The sequence below is a fragment of the Poecilia formosa genome, unplaced genomic scaffold, assembly GCF_000485575.1.
Source record: "Poecilia formosa unplaced genomic scaffold, Poecilia_formosa-5.1.2 Scaffold46, whole genome shotgun sequence".
Lineage (NCBI taxonomy): Eukaryota > Metazoa > Chordata > Actinopteri > Cyprinodontiformes > Poeciliidae > Poecilia > Poecilia formosa.
Genome location: NW_006799985.1, coordinates 352562 through 369156, shown reverse-complemented (window position 1 = coordinate 369156; position 16595 = coordinate 352562). Strand labels below are relative to the sequence as shown.

General features: G+C 36.5%; 1 protein-coding gene across 2 annotated transcripts in view; it reads right to left on the bottom strand.

Moving 5' to 3' along the window:
• The window catches only part of chst8 (carbohydrate (N-acetylgalactosamine 4-0) sulfotransferase 8), a 164624-nt gene that overhangs the window by 101514 nt on the left and 46515 nt on the right, over positions 1-16595 (bottom strand). The gene's annotated exons all lie outside the window — the stretch shown is intronic.

Genomic DNA, 16595 nt, shown 5'->3' with positions numbered 1-16595 from the left:
CTTTATAACAAACAAAAACAGTTTCTCCCCCTTTTACTTAATTTTCCAAATGACTTAGCGAATAAATCTCTGCTGAGGAATAAACCAGCCTCCACAGCTACTTATCGAGGGATTTGTGTAGCTCTGAGCGCTAAATAGCTCAGAGCTACACAAATCGGGGGTGGGGGGGGAATAGCCAGCACAAATATCATCTGTTGAAATTAGCCTTTAAGTGAATTTTGACCGCAGTACGCATACTCAATAAAAAAAATGTAAAAAACTGTCAGTTTGTTCCAATCTGCTACAGACAGAACAATGTCAAGCTGATGAAAATTTCTGAATTAATTAGAGAATTTGGCACTCTTCGCCAGTAAACCTTCCCTAGTGAGCAATGTGATCCCTTGTTACACTAATGTACAAAATAACTCCCTACTTGGCCAGATGTCCCACTATCCAGCACTATGTGTTAATTATCATGTATGAATGCAACTAGACATTCCCACTTGCAGATCCTTGAGCTGTCTCAACAATCTAAATTCATAATGTGGGGGGGAACGGTATGTGGAACGGTAGCAGATTTTTCTGTAGCGAATGTTCTCAGTGCCAGTTATCCCAAAGTAAGCAGGACGGGGTCAACCACAGGTCATTGCTGCTGAAGCAGTTTTTTTTTTCCCCCTTTTTTTTTTCCTTCTCTTCATTTTGAACAAGATCAATACTGAATGGATGGCTTCACCCTATGCCATCCATTATATTAAGATAAATTTCACACAAATGTTGGTGGAGAAATGCAGTCAAGACTGGAGTCAATACTGCCGTGAATAATCTCCTGATTATTCAGGTCTGACGTGAAGTTTGAAATAAAGATGAAGGTTGGCACCTGGAAGAACAGGATTAGAGTAACTGGAGGACTGTTTTACTGTTTTACCAAAAAATAATATTCAATAAAGACTAACATTTTGAACAATCACTTAAGAGAAGGTTAACTTGAGTTACTCCATGCTTACCTACAGATCTATTTGGCACCAAGATATTGCAGATTCATTAAATGTGTATTAACTCCAAGAAAGTCCTTTGGTCCAAACCAAAAGCAGATTTGATTTTTTTCTTTTTCTGTTTAGTGCCGTTTTCTTTCACATTGTGCTTTTTTGCAAGCAGATTATAATTTGTAAACAAGCCACTTGGGTGACAATCATCAATCCATTAAACAGAGATGACAAGGGCGGGACAGAGCACAGATCCAAAAAGTGAACAAACTTTCTGGATCTGCATTTCTGTTGTGTACATTTGCGCTGTAATTATAACTCCAATACCATTTTGAATATCAAGAGCAACTCATTCAATGCCGGTTTTATCAGATATTTCTAATTTTGAAATGGCATCAGCCAATGCATGCTGCAAGCTGAATGAGATGAGATGCTCTGTGTGTCCCGACCCACAGTAGCAGCATTCTGGGTATTGCACGATTTCAGTGCAGTAAGTACATGCAGCAGCAGTGTTGGCAACACGGAAGGTTCATTTTTAACATGATGCCCAGCAACGGTAGCAGCTGTTTCAATTGCCTAACCAATCAATTCACTACAGAGCAAACTTCAACACTAACACTTAATTCGTAAACAGCTAACCCAAGAATCATTTTAAGTTTTCTTGGGGGCACTATAGTGAAGGTCTTTTATTAATCCTCTTGAAAAGGATGTGAGAACCAGAGGATGCTACAATATGAATTATTTAATTATTAAAAACACAAAATACACAGTAGGCACAGTTCAAACTGCATCTGGCCACAAGGTCGTGAAAGCTTTTTCAAATTTTTTTCTCAGAAGCTTTACTTCCTTTCTGTGAGTGGAATAGTAGATTTCCTGTCTGTTTTTTTTTTTTTTTTCTCAGGGAGTAATCAGAGGCAAAATCAAATCAGCAGTATAATTAGCTTAATTAAAAAACCATGGAGAAGGCAATATTTTGGATGCCACAATTCACAAAGCACAGTCCCTGGGTGGTAATTACATATATACACTCCCAGCTTGAGCTTTGTTCAAGGTTTTGCTAAACTAGCCTTGAATTGTGTAAGAGTATTTTTGTGCATGCAGAAGGGACATAATTGGCTTTAGAGTTGAAAAAAACTGCATTTCAAGCTGACATAAGTTATAAATTAGTAATGCAGGGAAACATGGAGGAGTCTTTATCTTCACATTTAACCTCTGCAGTAAATCTATGCCTAAGTGAATATAGTAAGTATTTTTCACATGAATTTTGATTGTCTTAGTTTTTCTCCAGATGCATCTTCAATCTTCAAGCATGTAAGAAAAAACAATAGCCCACCACATTACATTTTACATTTCAGAGTTGCTTATTTTAGTTGTCTGTTTTCAAAACATGCTTTAAGATTTGGACTGACAAACGAGTTCAAGGGGTGCTCTGTGAGACAGAAGCTCAGCTGAAAACTGCAGCTGGAGAAAAAGGCAGTGCTTTAGGCGCCCCCTGAATAGCTAGCACATTCAAGGATTTCTCAAACATGCATGAAAGAATCAAAGCAACACTTCAGGTATGACTTTGGTGAGGGAATAACATTGTTACATGATATAGAGCTTATGGCCCCCCTTTAAGGAGTAGCTGAGACTAGTCTATTCAGAATGGCTTTTAACAACTTTCATGCTGTATAATGTTACATGTGTTCTGTTTATCTTCTCTTTTAAATTTTAGCCTATGCTTTTTTGTATGCTAGTTTTTATTGTAATGCACTTTGTGGTTTAAGGTTATTTAGTAATGGACACTACTGCTCCACTGCTGGCTTTATTCTCAGCAGTGCATGGTGTCCATTTTAAATGGACCATTAATTAACTGCAGTTTCCTCCCAACCACAAACATAAAAAAAATAAATAAAAACCTTAACATCAAATAATATTAGAACTTATCTATGAAATTATATCACTAATATGTGTTTACATGCAAGTACGGCATACTGCGGAACTACTGGCTTTTTTGTGAACGTGCCCCGGCTGATCAGTAGGTGGCAGTGTATGGAGTAAGAGACTAGAAATACCATCAGCATCCAACACATAGGACCAGAGTAGCTGTCCAACGACGTGACCACTGTGCAGAAAAGGAATGTTGTTATTCTACAACACATATTTTCCTAAACTGCATCAAAACGTGATTAACAATGTTATAATATCTGCTATATGTGATATATTTTGAGTTCATATCCCACATGTTGAATAGATTATATAAAGATAACCTTGATGCATTATTATGCCAGTCTAACTCATTCTTTCTGGTCTTCAAGTACTCCAGACACTGCATATGAGGTGAAATGCTCATTTCCCACTGCACTGTGAACCTCTCCACAGTATCAGGAGTACACTTGTGAGCAGACATGGTGTGATGCTGATAAGATTTGTGCTCCAGTCATGCCCCTTTGGTGCACTTGGGTCTAGCTGAAGAGGCACACTCATGCACTATTATAGAATCATTTACATTCTATTGAACTCAGCTTGCTTCACAACATGGCATAGATCATCTCTGAGGAGAAATATAAATTCAGATATCGGAAAAGGAGTGATCCATCCCCTTCCTGCAAATTAAAATTCCTCCGCTAGTCAGACCTGGTAAAATACATCACACTTTGAGGGTAGCTTTCATCAAACTAAAGTCAGTTATCTCATGACCCAAATGCTGCAAATAGTTTTGGAGATATTATTGTTTTAAAAGGAAGGAGGGTAAAAAGTCAACTCTAGTAGGAATTTTCCCAGTGCAGACTCTTTTCTGACTTTTAATTTTACAGCAAAAAAAATAAAAAAGACCCCATTAAAACTCAAGAAGAAGCTCTGCTCGAGCAATTTCATAAAGTATGCCAACTTTTTCTCGCAAAATACTTTTTACCGTCTTTGCCAAGGGGGCCACATTTTGTTCCCCTGAGACGAAACGGGAACATGGTAAATTCCTTTTCCACATTAAGAATCCAGCTTGTTTTCTAGCTTGTGTTTGGCTGTGTTAGATCCATTTGATCCCTTTTTATGGAAATCAGGATTCTTGTCTGCAGTAGAAAGGGTGAACTGGAGGACGGCTCTTATTTCCAAGCTGAGGCAATTAAATGGTTTGTAAAAGCCAAAGCTGGTATTTATTATGCTCATTGCCCTCATATTTTAAAACTGTGTTATGATAGAGGAAGAAGCAATGCTAAGTCAAAGGAACTTGAATATTTGCTAATTAGGAATGATTTTTTTTTCTTTTATTTCATCAAAGTAATTTCATCAGTCAGTCAACAACTGACTGATGAAATTACTTTGACAAGTGATATGGACAGATTTAATAAAGAAAATGCACTTAAACACTGTAAATCTATCCATCTTTTCTTTAAAAACACATCCTATAACTCAGTGGTGTGCTATAAAAGCAGTGTTCCCTGTGTTCTTAGACATTACCCTGAGAAATCTCATTAAGTCCCAGTCAATTATCATCACATTGCATTTGGGGGAAAGCGAGACACAGGTAGATAGTATCAATACTGGAATTGCTTTAGGACTGGCTCCTCATTCACTTAACAAGTGAGTGATCCCAATGCATTTTAGATGCTGTAATTAATCATTTACATACTCTGAGCGCCACCTGATAGGTCATCCTGCTGGGCTTCGCTCATGCTCTTCTCATTAAAATGCTAATTTAAACCGCTGACCCGCCCTGCTGCTAAGGAAGACTCCTCGTAATGACTTTCCATCCGGCGTCTTCGTGCCCTCTTAAGACCCCCATAACGGCAGGTGCTGTGGGACGAAAACAGGAAAACCTTCCCATCACACAGAAGCCCTCCAAGTGTGTAGATATTCATTTATTCCGATGTGCTGCTGTGCAGAAGCAGGCCTTATTACCCAAATGTTATTTTTATTTTAAATAGCAATTTCCGCTCGCCTTGTCTAACATATATTGGATGACGATATAGGTTGAAAAGGTGAAGTACAAGATATTATGAACTGCTCAGAAAAATGTCAGCTCATTGAGACAGCACGAAAAAAAACAAAAAAAAAAAAAAACATCAAGATATCCTTTGGGTATGATGGAAGAAATAATGTAAAATATTATTACTCTTATAACCAATTAAAGATGTTGATATTGAAAATGTTACAATTTTCATTGTCAAATTTTTATTTCTTTTAGAATGTGCAATCCTGACTGAAGTTATATTGCGTATTACACTTTTTCTTTTGGCATGCATGATAAAAATAACATAAGGTAGTTCACAAAATAACAAATTATGCATTGACACATTAAAATAATAGTACCTGTATACAAAAACTATCACTACTGATACACTTGTTCAGTTTTTCTGTGTAAATTTCAATATTTTAATGTAATAATTGATGTGATTTTCTAGACAGAAGCAAACTTCACAAATTAGTTTCTTTACATCTAATGTCCTGTAAATTTTTTCTCTGTGAAAAATCTGCTTGGCAGAGAGTACATGCGGACATCTTGGACTTTTGAGTAAAACAGTTGCATGTTACTTTTAGCTCTTAGGTTGTTTCCGCAGAGCACATCAGATAAAAATAGGATTCAATACAACAGGAAAAGGAAAGCAGCGACTTTTGTAAAGTTATGGTGGTCACAGAAGAACTGTGCAGGAAAATTATTAATTTTAAAGTATAAGATTAATATAAACCTTCAAGAAGCTTTGAGGGAAAAAAAAAACTAATTTACCGTATTCTAACGGTGTCCTAATTTATAGCTAGCAACAACATAAGAGACATTCATCCTGAAACATAGTTTCAAGAGCAAATATTAGTTTTTCACTCTGATGGTAACTACTTTTAGTAAGTAGTTATCTGAAGAGTTATTAAACCATGCTCAATAAGATTTCAAAAAGGCTTCCTGTAGGCATTCTATGAAAATAACCTGGAATTTTTGAAGCCAAAAATTATCCACAAAATGAGACTAAAATATGAAAGATGATGGATATCAAAGGGCAATGTGATAACAGTGTTATTTTGACCGGATACTGCCTGCAAGCAATGCGTGTAAGAGCACACATGAACGGGTGGCTGCACAGTCAACCAAGCATGCTGGCATCACAAGCCAGGCAGAGTCTTCCAGTGACTGGTAGGGACACGGCTATATAGACTAAACATATTCTCACACATTCACAGTTCAGTACATTCCCAAAAACTGTTGTTTACACTGGAATGCTTTTTTTTTTCTTAAAGGAAAGACCTTTACAAGTTTATAGATTTATATACTTTTGCACTTTTTTTTATGAAATAATGCATCTCCATCCTGTTCCCAAATATTCACAGCATGAACTTAAAGATAAATGACATTCTAAACACCTCGGCGTGAACAAAACTGGATTTGGAGAAGGAGAACTGCGTCCTTAATATATCCAGCAGTTATTAGGACGCAGCCCTCTGCTGGTCCTTATGGAAAACCGAGAGCGGCAGACATACCAGCGCCCTGTAGCCCGGTGCAGCTGATATATGTAAGTTTCCGGGGAGGAGGAGGGGGTTAATAAAATTTTAAGGTACGGTTTATAGTATGGTGCGCCCATAGTACAGAAAATACGGTAATTGGTCTTAAAAGATTTTTTGAAAACAAATTAATTATCTGCAAATAATGCCATCTTTGAGTGTCTTTGCTGTAGTAGTGACTAGCGGTATAATCATGTAATTTTCTTATCACTAGATGGCAGTAGGTACAGAGCATTTTACATTAAAACAAGAGAATTAGTGATGCATGAATGTTACTACATTCATGCATCACACATGACAGTGTTGTGGCACTGTTCAGGTGTATTTTTGAAGTGGACATGTTAAGTGCAATTTGAAATAAGAAATGTAAAATATGGTAAAAATAAATTTTTGTGTTTATTTGATTCCTATTCAAGACACTTTGATAAGAATGACTATATGCAATATAGGCGGCTACAGAGTATCTTTGTTTACATTTTTGGTTGGTGGTGTGCCTCGTGATTTTTTCAATTAAAACAGCGTACCTTGTCTCAAAAAAGGTTGAAAAACACTGAGCTAGAGAACATCAACAGATATCTAAACCCCAGAGACTTTTGACAGATATCTTTAAGATGTTGTTTCAGGGATGGCTTCCCACACCAAGAAAGATACATCATGAGTAATAACAGCAGTGACATACGTGATGTTGCTCAAAGGTGACTTACATCATATTGATGCATACAAATTATGACTCTGGTTATTGAGACACTTAAATGGTAGATTAAATCCATTATCAATTTAGACCTTGTCCAGATTTCAGCTCACTGTAAAGTTAATGTTGCAAGAAACTTTATAAATCAATCACAAGAAGACACAAAATGGGTTCACAGTAAAAGCAGATAAAACAAACACATACAAAAGGATAAATAAGATAACTTTATGATGATGTAAAGAAAAAAAATAAAACCATGTATAATTTATTTCACTTCACAGTTAACATAACTTAAAATGTGCTGTATGTTAATTTGTCTCATAAAATTCTAACTAAAACCATTAACATTTGTGGTCATTACGTGAATGCTTCTGTGAGGAAAATGATAATCCAATATATTATAAAGTGGCATACAAAGTTCTACATATTTATGTTTTTTTAGCTGTAATTGTTATGTTTTCTGAATCTAAACTGTCAACATATCCATTTACTATTTTTGTATTAGACACAATGACAGCTTCTTTCCAATTACTGGCAACAACCTAGACAGCGGGATCACAATTAATATGTTTCAGTGTATATCAGTCTCATTAAGCCTAAAGATTCACTGTCACAGCAGCAGACGGGATGAGTCACAAATTTTAATGGGTGCCAAATCAGATGCATAAACAAAAGATCCCAAACTATGCTGTGTCATAAAGACAGAATACAGTCCAGCATTCAAAAAATGTGTACAAAAAGTATTGTAAAATATTTTTTAAGAAGTTATCTTGTCTGATTAAAATTAGACCAGGGTGGAGCTCATTTATTTTGGTAGCAGTAAGACCTCTGCTTTCTCTTGTTCAGTGTTTAAAAATAGGTTTTCATTAATGCCATCCACGACAACATTAACCACGTCAAACCTCCAATGGAGTCAAGATGAGGAGTGAGCAGCATGCTTCATTCACAAAATAAACTCTCAGTGATTATTGATCAAGTTCATCTCCAACAAAGAAACAGCAGCTACAATTCCAGGCCTCAATCAGGCTACAGTTTTGTTTTGTTTTTGTTTTTTTCAGAGAGGAATCAAATAAATAGAACAAACTGATCGGAAGTGATAAGTCACATTATTAGATGGGCTTGTGCCAGTCTTTCCTGCTTCTATATGAAACGTTGCCTCCAGGTCAGATTTTACAGTGCTTTAGCAAACCGTAAGTCAGACACAACATAAAATGGAGCTGTACACTAATGAAAGTTTGTTTTTTTTTAAGAGTGAATGTGTGAAATAATTCCCAGATTCCCAGTAATTCCTCTGGAACCCCTTATGTTTATGTTCGGGTTCCAGAGTGTTTCTTTTCCCCAGAATTTAATCTCCCGGAGCATTTTAATCCACCTAGGCTCCTTGGGTTCAAATCTTAGGCTTTTCATTGATTTCAACCCCGGACACTAAGTGAGCTCTCTTCCTTTAGGAATACTGCTGCAATCTGGGAAAACAGAACTCCACCTAAAGCAACAGACTGGTTCAAAATGGCAAGAAAAACACTGAAATCAGATCAATGCAGCATTAATATCAAATTGTCTCAAAGTGGTTAGAGTTTAAGTCCATCCATCCAATATTTTTAGAAATGTTTAACTACAATGGATCTTAAATCCCCTACATGGATCCTGGTTTCAAGTGTGTGTACCAGAGAGGACAAAAGTAATTACAATTTATAACACATGCAGGGTCACTATCAAAACTTTATAGAAAGGTTAAAAACTTTAAATGAACTTTGCAGATGGAGAGTTATAGTGGGGGAGTATCGAAAATGAGATTACAACCTGAGATCTAAAGGCAATTTATCACTTACTCAATTGTGGTTAACCTAAACAAAAATCCATTTTAAGACACTGTAATAAACCCAAGACCTTTAATAATGCAAACCAGACAGATAAGCCTCTTAAAACTAATCAAATGGACCAGCAACTGCAGAGTGACTCCTCTATTTAAACTTTGAATAATGATACACTCTGCTGAGGGATTATGATTGTTTAAATTTGCATCTCACGCCTTAAAAGCTGTGAAACATTTTAAAATAATTTGAGTTAAATCCACAACTTTTCTGTGAATGACTGTGGTTCAGTGGGTAGAGTAGTTGCCTTGCAATCGGAAGGTTGTAGATTTGATTCCAGCCTACACATGTCGATGTGACCCTTAAGGGCACTTAACCCCGAGTTGCCTACTGATCAGTGCATAAATTTATTTGTGAATGTGGCTCTGGAATAAAGTGCTTTGAGTGGTCAGTAGGGCTGTGTAATAATATCGATTTTGCGATATATATCAATATTTTCTTTCCTAGAAAAAAATCGATATTCATCCGCAAGTATCGTAACATCCAACTGTCACCTTGCTCACTCACTGCTTGCTTTGCCGGGAGAGTGATTAGGTCATCAGGCTCAGAGTGATTCCTTCAGATGTTAAGTGTCAAGGTTAAAAAGGTATCAAACTATTCAGAGCAGTGTACTTGGTGCACTTTATTTACTTTATAAATGCATGTAAGCTACAGTTTGTACTGTTTCAATTAAAAGAAACATGTTTTCTCACCACTTCTTTGCTTCATTTTGTCCAGCTGTCGACTTTAAGTCTGTGTCCATGTCCAACCAGAGCCAGGTATTGTGTAGTTGGTGCTTTTAATCAATTTTCAGTTAAATTAATTCAATCCAACTCTATAACAATCACAATATGTCACCAAAATCACTCTGTCCCTCTAAAATCTTTCAGAAAATCGCAAAAGTGTATTGAACTGTATCGTTTGCTGAATATCGCAATATATACCGTATTGTGAGCAGAATATTGTGTTTCGTATCGTATCGTGAGATTATTGTATCACTACAGCCCTAGTGGTCAGTATGACTGGTAAAGGGCTACACAAGTTTAGTTCATTTGCTATAAAACTGGATTTGAATTCAAACTTACTTTATTTGCCTACAAAGTCCAAGCTCTATTTGATTTAATTAGTATTATAAATGTATTTGTGATATTAACACTGTAAAAAGCTGCTATGAGTGACTTGGTTTAAGTGTTTTGTTTGTCAAGGTAAGTATTAATGATTCCTGTTTATCTTTTAAAGTTTACATAAAATATTAACTGGGGAATGACTGAAGTACAATGTATTTAATACTCAACCAAGAAATGCTTAGCATCCTGAAACCACAAAAATCCATATAACTCAGTGTCAATGCAAAAAAAAAACAAAAAAAAAAAAACACTTATTTTTTCCTATGGTATATCCACCATAGTTGCAGGTAACCTGATTTGGCCTTGGCCTCTTCAGATAAAATAATCAAGGTAAAAACAATGGCAACACAAAACTAGCCTATTTTAGCAAAGTGTATGGAGTTGGGCTTAAGTTCCTCCAATTGAGGCTGATGGTTGTATCAGTGAGATAAGCTGCAACTAGCAATCCACTGTAAGTCCACCAACAATAACCTAATCTTTTGGATTTGATGACATGCTGCTATGGAGCTGCATTAAAGTCTGTACATTCCTGTGCTTTTCCAGGTCTCATAGATGTTTGGAAACTTTCCCAGTGGACTTGTAGTCAGCTATCGGGGGGATTAATAGCACATTGACAGAACAGGTAGCTTCTGCCAAGTAACAGTCGTAGCACAGAAGTTGCTTGTTGACTAAATAGCCACAAAAACAACCATTATCATTTGTGAAAGTCTGGACATGTATTGATAATATGGTTTTGTATCATGCAAATGTAGACAGTTTGCGTTTGAGTTGTTTCTAACTGCTAAAATCAGCTGAAACAAGTCAATCTACTCAAATGGTTTATTCACTTTCAGCTCAGTGACCTTACATCTTTCTAGAATAAATAAGACAAAAATATTTAAAAAATTTAAACTACTCCTTTAAAATAACTAGAAACATATCATTCTCATAATGGCTTTTGTAATAATATCAAACATGTGTGAAATATAAACATAAGTGTGTTTATATTTCAGAACTCCAGTTTGCTGGGGAGGGTTTTTGCATTGTTTTGCTTTTGCTGAGAAGAACTTGAGCAAAAAAAAAAAACATAGTTAAGTTTAAAATAAGCCAGAGCAGCGATTTAATCTTCCAACTTCTGTGGAGACATCTGAACAGCTGCTGCTTATGCTCTGTTGTCAAGATGCACTTCATTCACGGCACCTCCGGAATTGCTTTTCTCATTCTTCACCGACACTGAAGCAAGTGGAAATTTCTTTTTCTGTTTACCAGCTTCAACTTCTGGCAGAGTCATGCAAAACCTACCTATATAAAATCTACCTATCTTTAATGAAACTTCTGTAGATGCAGAGGAAAAGAAGGAATCTATTCATTTTTGATGCTGATCTGAATCCTGTTCATTAATGTTACAGGATGGGGTTGTGGCCTTGGCAGGCGTTGTGTCACTTTTATTCAAACCTCTCTGCTTTTATCTGCTTTTATGTAGCAGCATTTGGGTCTTTTTGATTAAGCTAAATTAAACCTCACACAAAATCATTTGGATTAAAGTGAAGTAGAATATATATATTTTTTACAATCTTTTCATAAAAACCGAGGGAAAGATGCCTTATTTGTACCAAGCAAAAGGTGCAGCTCAGCCACAGTGTGGATCCAATTAGAAATCTAAGCCAAAGCAGCACAAAAGGAACTGAATCAATAGTACAAACGTCAAGATAGACCAAAGCCAATCTAAAAATCCCCTCCATCTCCCACATAAAGGATAAGAATTTTTCATTGTCTCCCTGGAACTTTACTTATTGTCCTTTTAACTTTAGTAAGCCTGATAAAGCAGGCGTGATTTATCACTGGTCAACAGAGAGGCTACTGATCGCTGAAAGAGGTTTGTGTTTATGCATTATTCAAAACTTTTTCTAATCTGAGAATTTCATATTATAGACGGGGATGTTCTTTCTTCCAAAGGCTTACTGAAGCGCCTTCTGATTTCCAAGCAGCATTACCTTTTCAGTGCATACGTGTCACCCGCAAACCTTCCTAATAAAAGGCTTATGAGAATTCTCTGAGATTCATATAAAATATTTTCAAGCTGATTAAAATACATCATGGTACCTTCCCTGTGTTTGTCTATCTATCCATAGATGGTCTCTTAAAGCACAACACCACAACAATATTCTTAAGCTTAATGCATTTGCACACAATAATCAAGATGTAAAATGTTTATCTCTGCTTGACATTTTAATAGTTTCCATCTCAAACATCTTCTTTGATTGTTCCAAAAGCGTGTTCAGTTTTATCAATAGGGAAGTCCAATCAATCAGGCTTCATTATTAGAGGGTTGCCGTAGTTGCGAGGGAGCATCCATTCAGCTGCAACAGAGTCAGAGGAGCCAAGTGTAAATGAGGTGAGTAATTAAAGAGGGGGTTATTAAGCCTGCTGACCCCTCTGGCCCTCATGAGCAGAGAGAAATGGACCACGAAGCCACATTGCGCCAAGACGACTCATTAGATGCAGTTGGTCACACATGGTGGCCTCACCCATTCTTTATGCTCCCTTTGCTCTGCTCCCTGGATATTCATAGCACCAAAAACAGTTTACTCTGGTAGATGGTAGTTTGTTTAAAACGCACTGCTGCAAATATCACATATAAACTACAGATCTACTGTAAAAAAAAAAATAAAATAAAAATCTGCTTTAATTGGACAGGATACGTTTAAAAACAACTGATTGCACAAATACAAACTGAAGTTTCTGGAAATCCAAGTAAGCTGTTTCCACTGTAATTTTTTTTTTCTTTTATCAATTTCTGTAAATACAATATATTTTGCTGACAGAGCTACATCTTCCTTTGTGGAAATGTAATGTGCTGACCCTTTTTACTGTCTTCACCATATCTACATTTTGTTCTTTGCTATTCTTCATGTTATACTGTACATTAATCTAGAAATTAAAGCAATTAGACCTCAATGTAGGAAGTTAGAACTCAAAATCCCCTAAACTGCCAATTTCACCAAATTTCATAAACAGGGCAGCTACATTGGATTATGAACTGAAGGCCACATACCAAGGTGTACTATTATCTATTATATTGCAATTCCTACTTTGTAGATCCATCCATCCATCCATCCATCTGTCCGTCCGTCCGTCCCTAGTGGGGTCGGGAGGGGTGCTGGTGCCCATCTCCAGCTAACGTTTTGGGCGAGAGGCGGGGTTCACCCTGGACATGTCGTCAGTCCATCGCAGGGCAACTTTGTAGAGGCATTGCTTTGCAATTTATCTGACTGTGATTGATGGATGAACGGATGTACAGATGGACGGCTCAGATAAAGTTCAACATACTAACTACAATTTTTCTGGTTAGAGTTGCAACAAAATCAGAGCAAATGAAAGACATATTTAAAGGCCTTTAGGATTTGGCACAGAAAAGATGAGCCAGAGTTTCAAATAAATCATCTGCCACAGATAAGTTCCCCTCCCTTTGGATATTGACACAGAGTGTGAGATAGAGTTCAATAATCCAAAATGCTGTATTGTCCCAATGGCAGCCGACTATGCTGATGAAAAATATTTTGAACATTTCACCCTCATTAACTCTGAGCTCTGGCTTTTAGCAAAACATTCATCAAATGACTTGGGGTGTGTGTAATTACAGAGCAAGTGTAAGTACCTTGTGATTTGTACTTTTTGAAATAATAGAAGCTTTTACCTCACTTTGATGCAACATAAAATGCAGTTTCTGGCTGAAATAAACCACTGCAAAACAACTTATTCTGCAAACCAGCATCATGTCAGTGACTTAACCCAGAGAATACCAATCAGAAATAATAAGCACTTTATTCAATCACTTTCTGTCCCCAGCTTGCCCTGAGATCTCAAAATAGAAGCATCCTTGCACATGTTATCCCATGGTCATCACCTGTACTACAGAGCAGCATCGGTCTCTAGAGTGTAAACAGTCGATTCTACCTAATTGCCTGTTCAAATTTGTACATGGCAATCATCTCTCTGATGAGCTGATTGGCACAGAGTCAATCCTAACCTGGGATGATGTGCTGAAAAGCAGTCAGCTCACTGCTTTCCAGGAAAATGGCTTCTCCTTTATGGCATGTCTGCTTTAAAATTTTGAAACTACAAATTGGGAATCTGTAATGCCATCTTGGAGGAGCTTATTATCTGCAGTGTCACTTTTCTTGAAGGCATTGAACCGTGAGAGCTGAAAATATATAAAAAGTGTTTATTTTCATACGGGTATTTGTGAGCCAAAATCTAATTTCTAGTGTAGGAAGAGCAGGAAGAGTATTTTGAGCCGCTGAGATTTCCATGAAACCAATCTATGAATAACAAAGTAAGAATACACCCACATCCTCTCCTCACTGTATGATTCCATCAGTTATTAAATATGGAGAAAAATAGTTTTAACACCCCAGTACTGACAAGAAAATCTTTGTGCAGTTTTCTCGCCCACACTCAAACTATTTCTGTCAAAGGTGGATAATCCATAGCAGTGGCACACATCCAGGTAGAATAGTAATGTCAAACAATATTTGTCCTAATTAGGAACACCTGTGGTGATAAGGAGTCATTGCTTTGGTGTTATAATTCAATGAAATCATAGGTTGAAAATGCTAAACTGACAGGTGAACCAAAAACATCAACATAAAATGTCACAATGGGTAAGTACAACCAAACAAGGGAGAAAATATACACATTTTTAAACTTATGTTTAAAAATAAGTTTAAAAGAAATATGCTTTACTCTTATATTTGATTAAATTAACTATCAAATTAATGTGAATGTGTTGTTTTAAATAGTTGTGTTTAGATCTTTTTTTTCTTTCTTTCTTTTCTTTTTTTTTTAGAGTTTTTAGAGCAGGGACACCATAAGCATCAGATGTCAAAAATTTTGAACAACTTTGCCATCTTTTGATATCGGAGATGTGGCTCTCTACCCAGTGAAGAACAGACCGGAAAGCATTACAAGGAAACAAAATAAAACAAAAACTGAAAAAAACATTTTTCAGTTTCACTCCAAATGCCTGTTCTATTGCTTATTGGTATAGCCATAAAATGATACTTGAAACCCCCTACAGAGTCCACAATGTGAACTATGGGAGAATATCTTGTACACCATTCATGGCTGACAGTGATATTTGATTCAGAATTTATTTTTTTATCAACATTTAAATGGTTGTTTCAATGTTTCTGAGGAGCCTAGATTTTCTTTTGACCATGGCTAGTAAAAGATCTTAGATTCATACAACATAAATTGCATTCTTCTACACTCTATACAGAAAAGACGCAAGTCTAAGAAAACCAGTGCAAATTAATGAAATCCAATCAATGGCCTTCAAAATGTTTACAATAAATAGTAAACTAACTGAATTTTACTGACCGCACAAAGTGCTTTACACAAGAGCCACATTTGCCTAGCAGCTCTCATAAACACATTCATATACAGATACACAGAACGATAAGTAACTTGGGGTAAAGTTCCTTGCCCAGAGCCACATACACATGTAGCAGAAGTGGATGCTGGATTTTAACTTTCAATCTTCTGATTGCAAGATGGGACATAGTCACCCCAAATTATTGCACAAACAAGCATCTCTTCATTGGAAATAGCAAAGAGGTTTCTTATGTCATTTACAATGTTATTGAAGCAAGCCATGCTTCAGTAACCATGAATCAATATTTATCTTGGTTCAACATAAATATTTAAACTTCTAAATCTTTTGGGTGGGCACTGTTAGGAGCATAACCCATAAGGGGAAGGTCATAATTTCACCATGAAGGGGCCACAGCCAGGCGCTCCTTGCTACATTTCTGATAAAAGAGTTAAAAGTACGGTCTGAAGATATTTCAGAGAGTTAAATACCACTCTCAGAGATCTCTAGAAAGATAATGTAATGAACTCAGCCACCTCTATAAACCCTCCCGGTGCAAGTATCCACCGCTGAAGAAAAAGCATGCATGAAGCTTTAAGCCAGTAAAATGTTTGGTGCTAAACATGTGGACAATCTTATGAAACAGAAAGAATAATGGTCTAACCAGATGAGATTAAAATTGAGCTCTTCGGATGTGATTGCACTCAGCATGTTTGGAAGGAGACACGGTACTAAAGATAAAGAAAACCACAATGAAAGAGATGAAAAAATAACGACACGGGGCTGTTTTCAGCATGGGATACTTCAGTGAACTGATCATGGGGAAATGCAACTGGACATTGCTGAGGATGCTGAAGCAGAGAAAGATTGTAAGGCAACGACCCAAACACACAGGCAACAAAACTCTCAATTGATTTCATTGAAGGAAAATAAAACGACTAGAATGTAGCCCAGCAAGTCAAATGGCTTGATTCCAGTTTAAAATCTATATGTAGGAGCTATATATAGAACTGAAGATCAAATACATAGAAGATCTCCTAGAACCTTAATTTAAATATCCTACTTAAGCAAATGATGAGAATATTTACCAAAAGAAGCTTTTCTAAAAATATCAAACATTTCAGTAAGCAAGTTCAATATCTATCC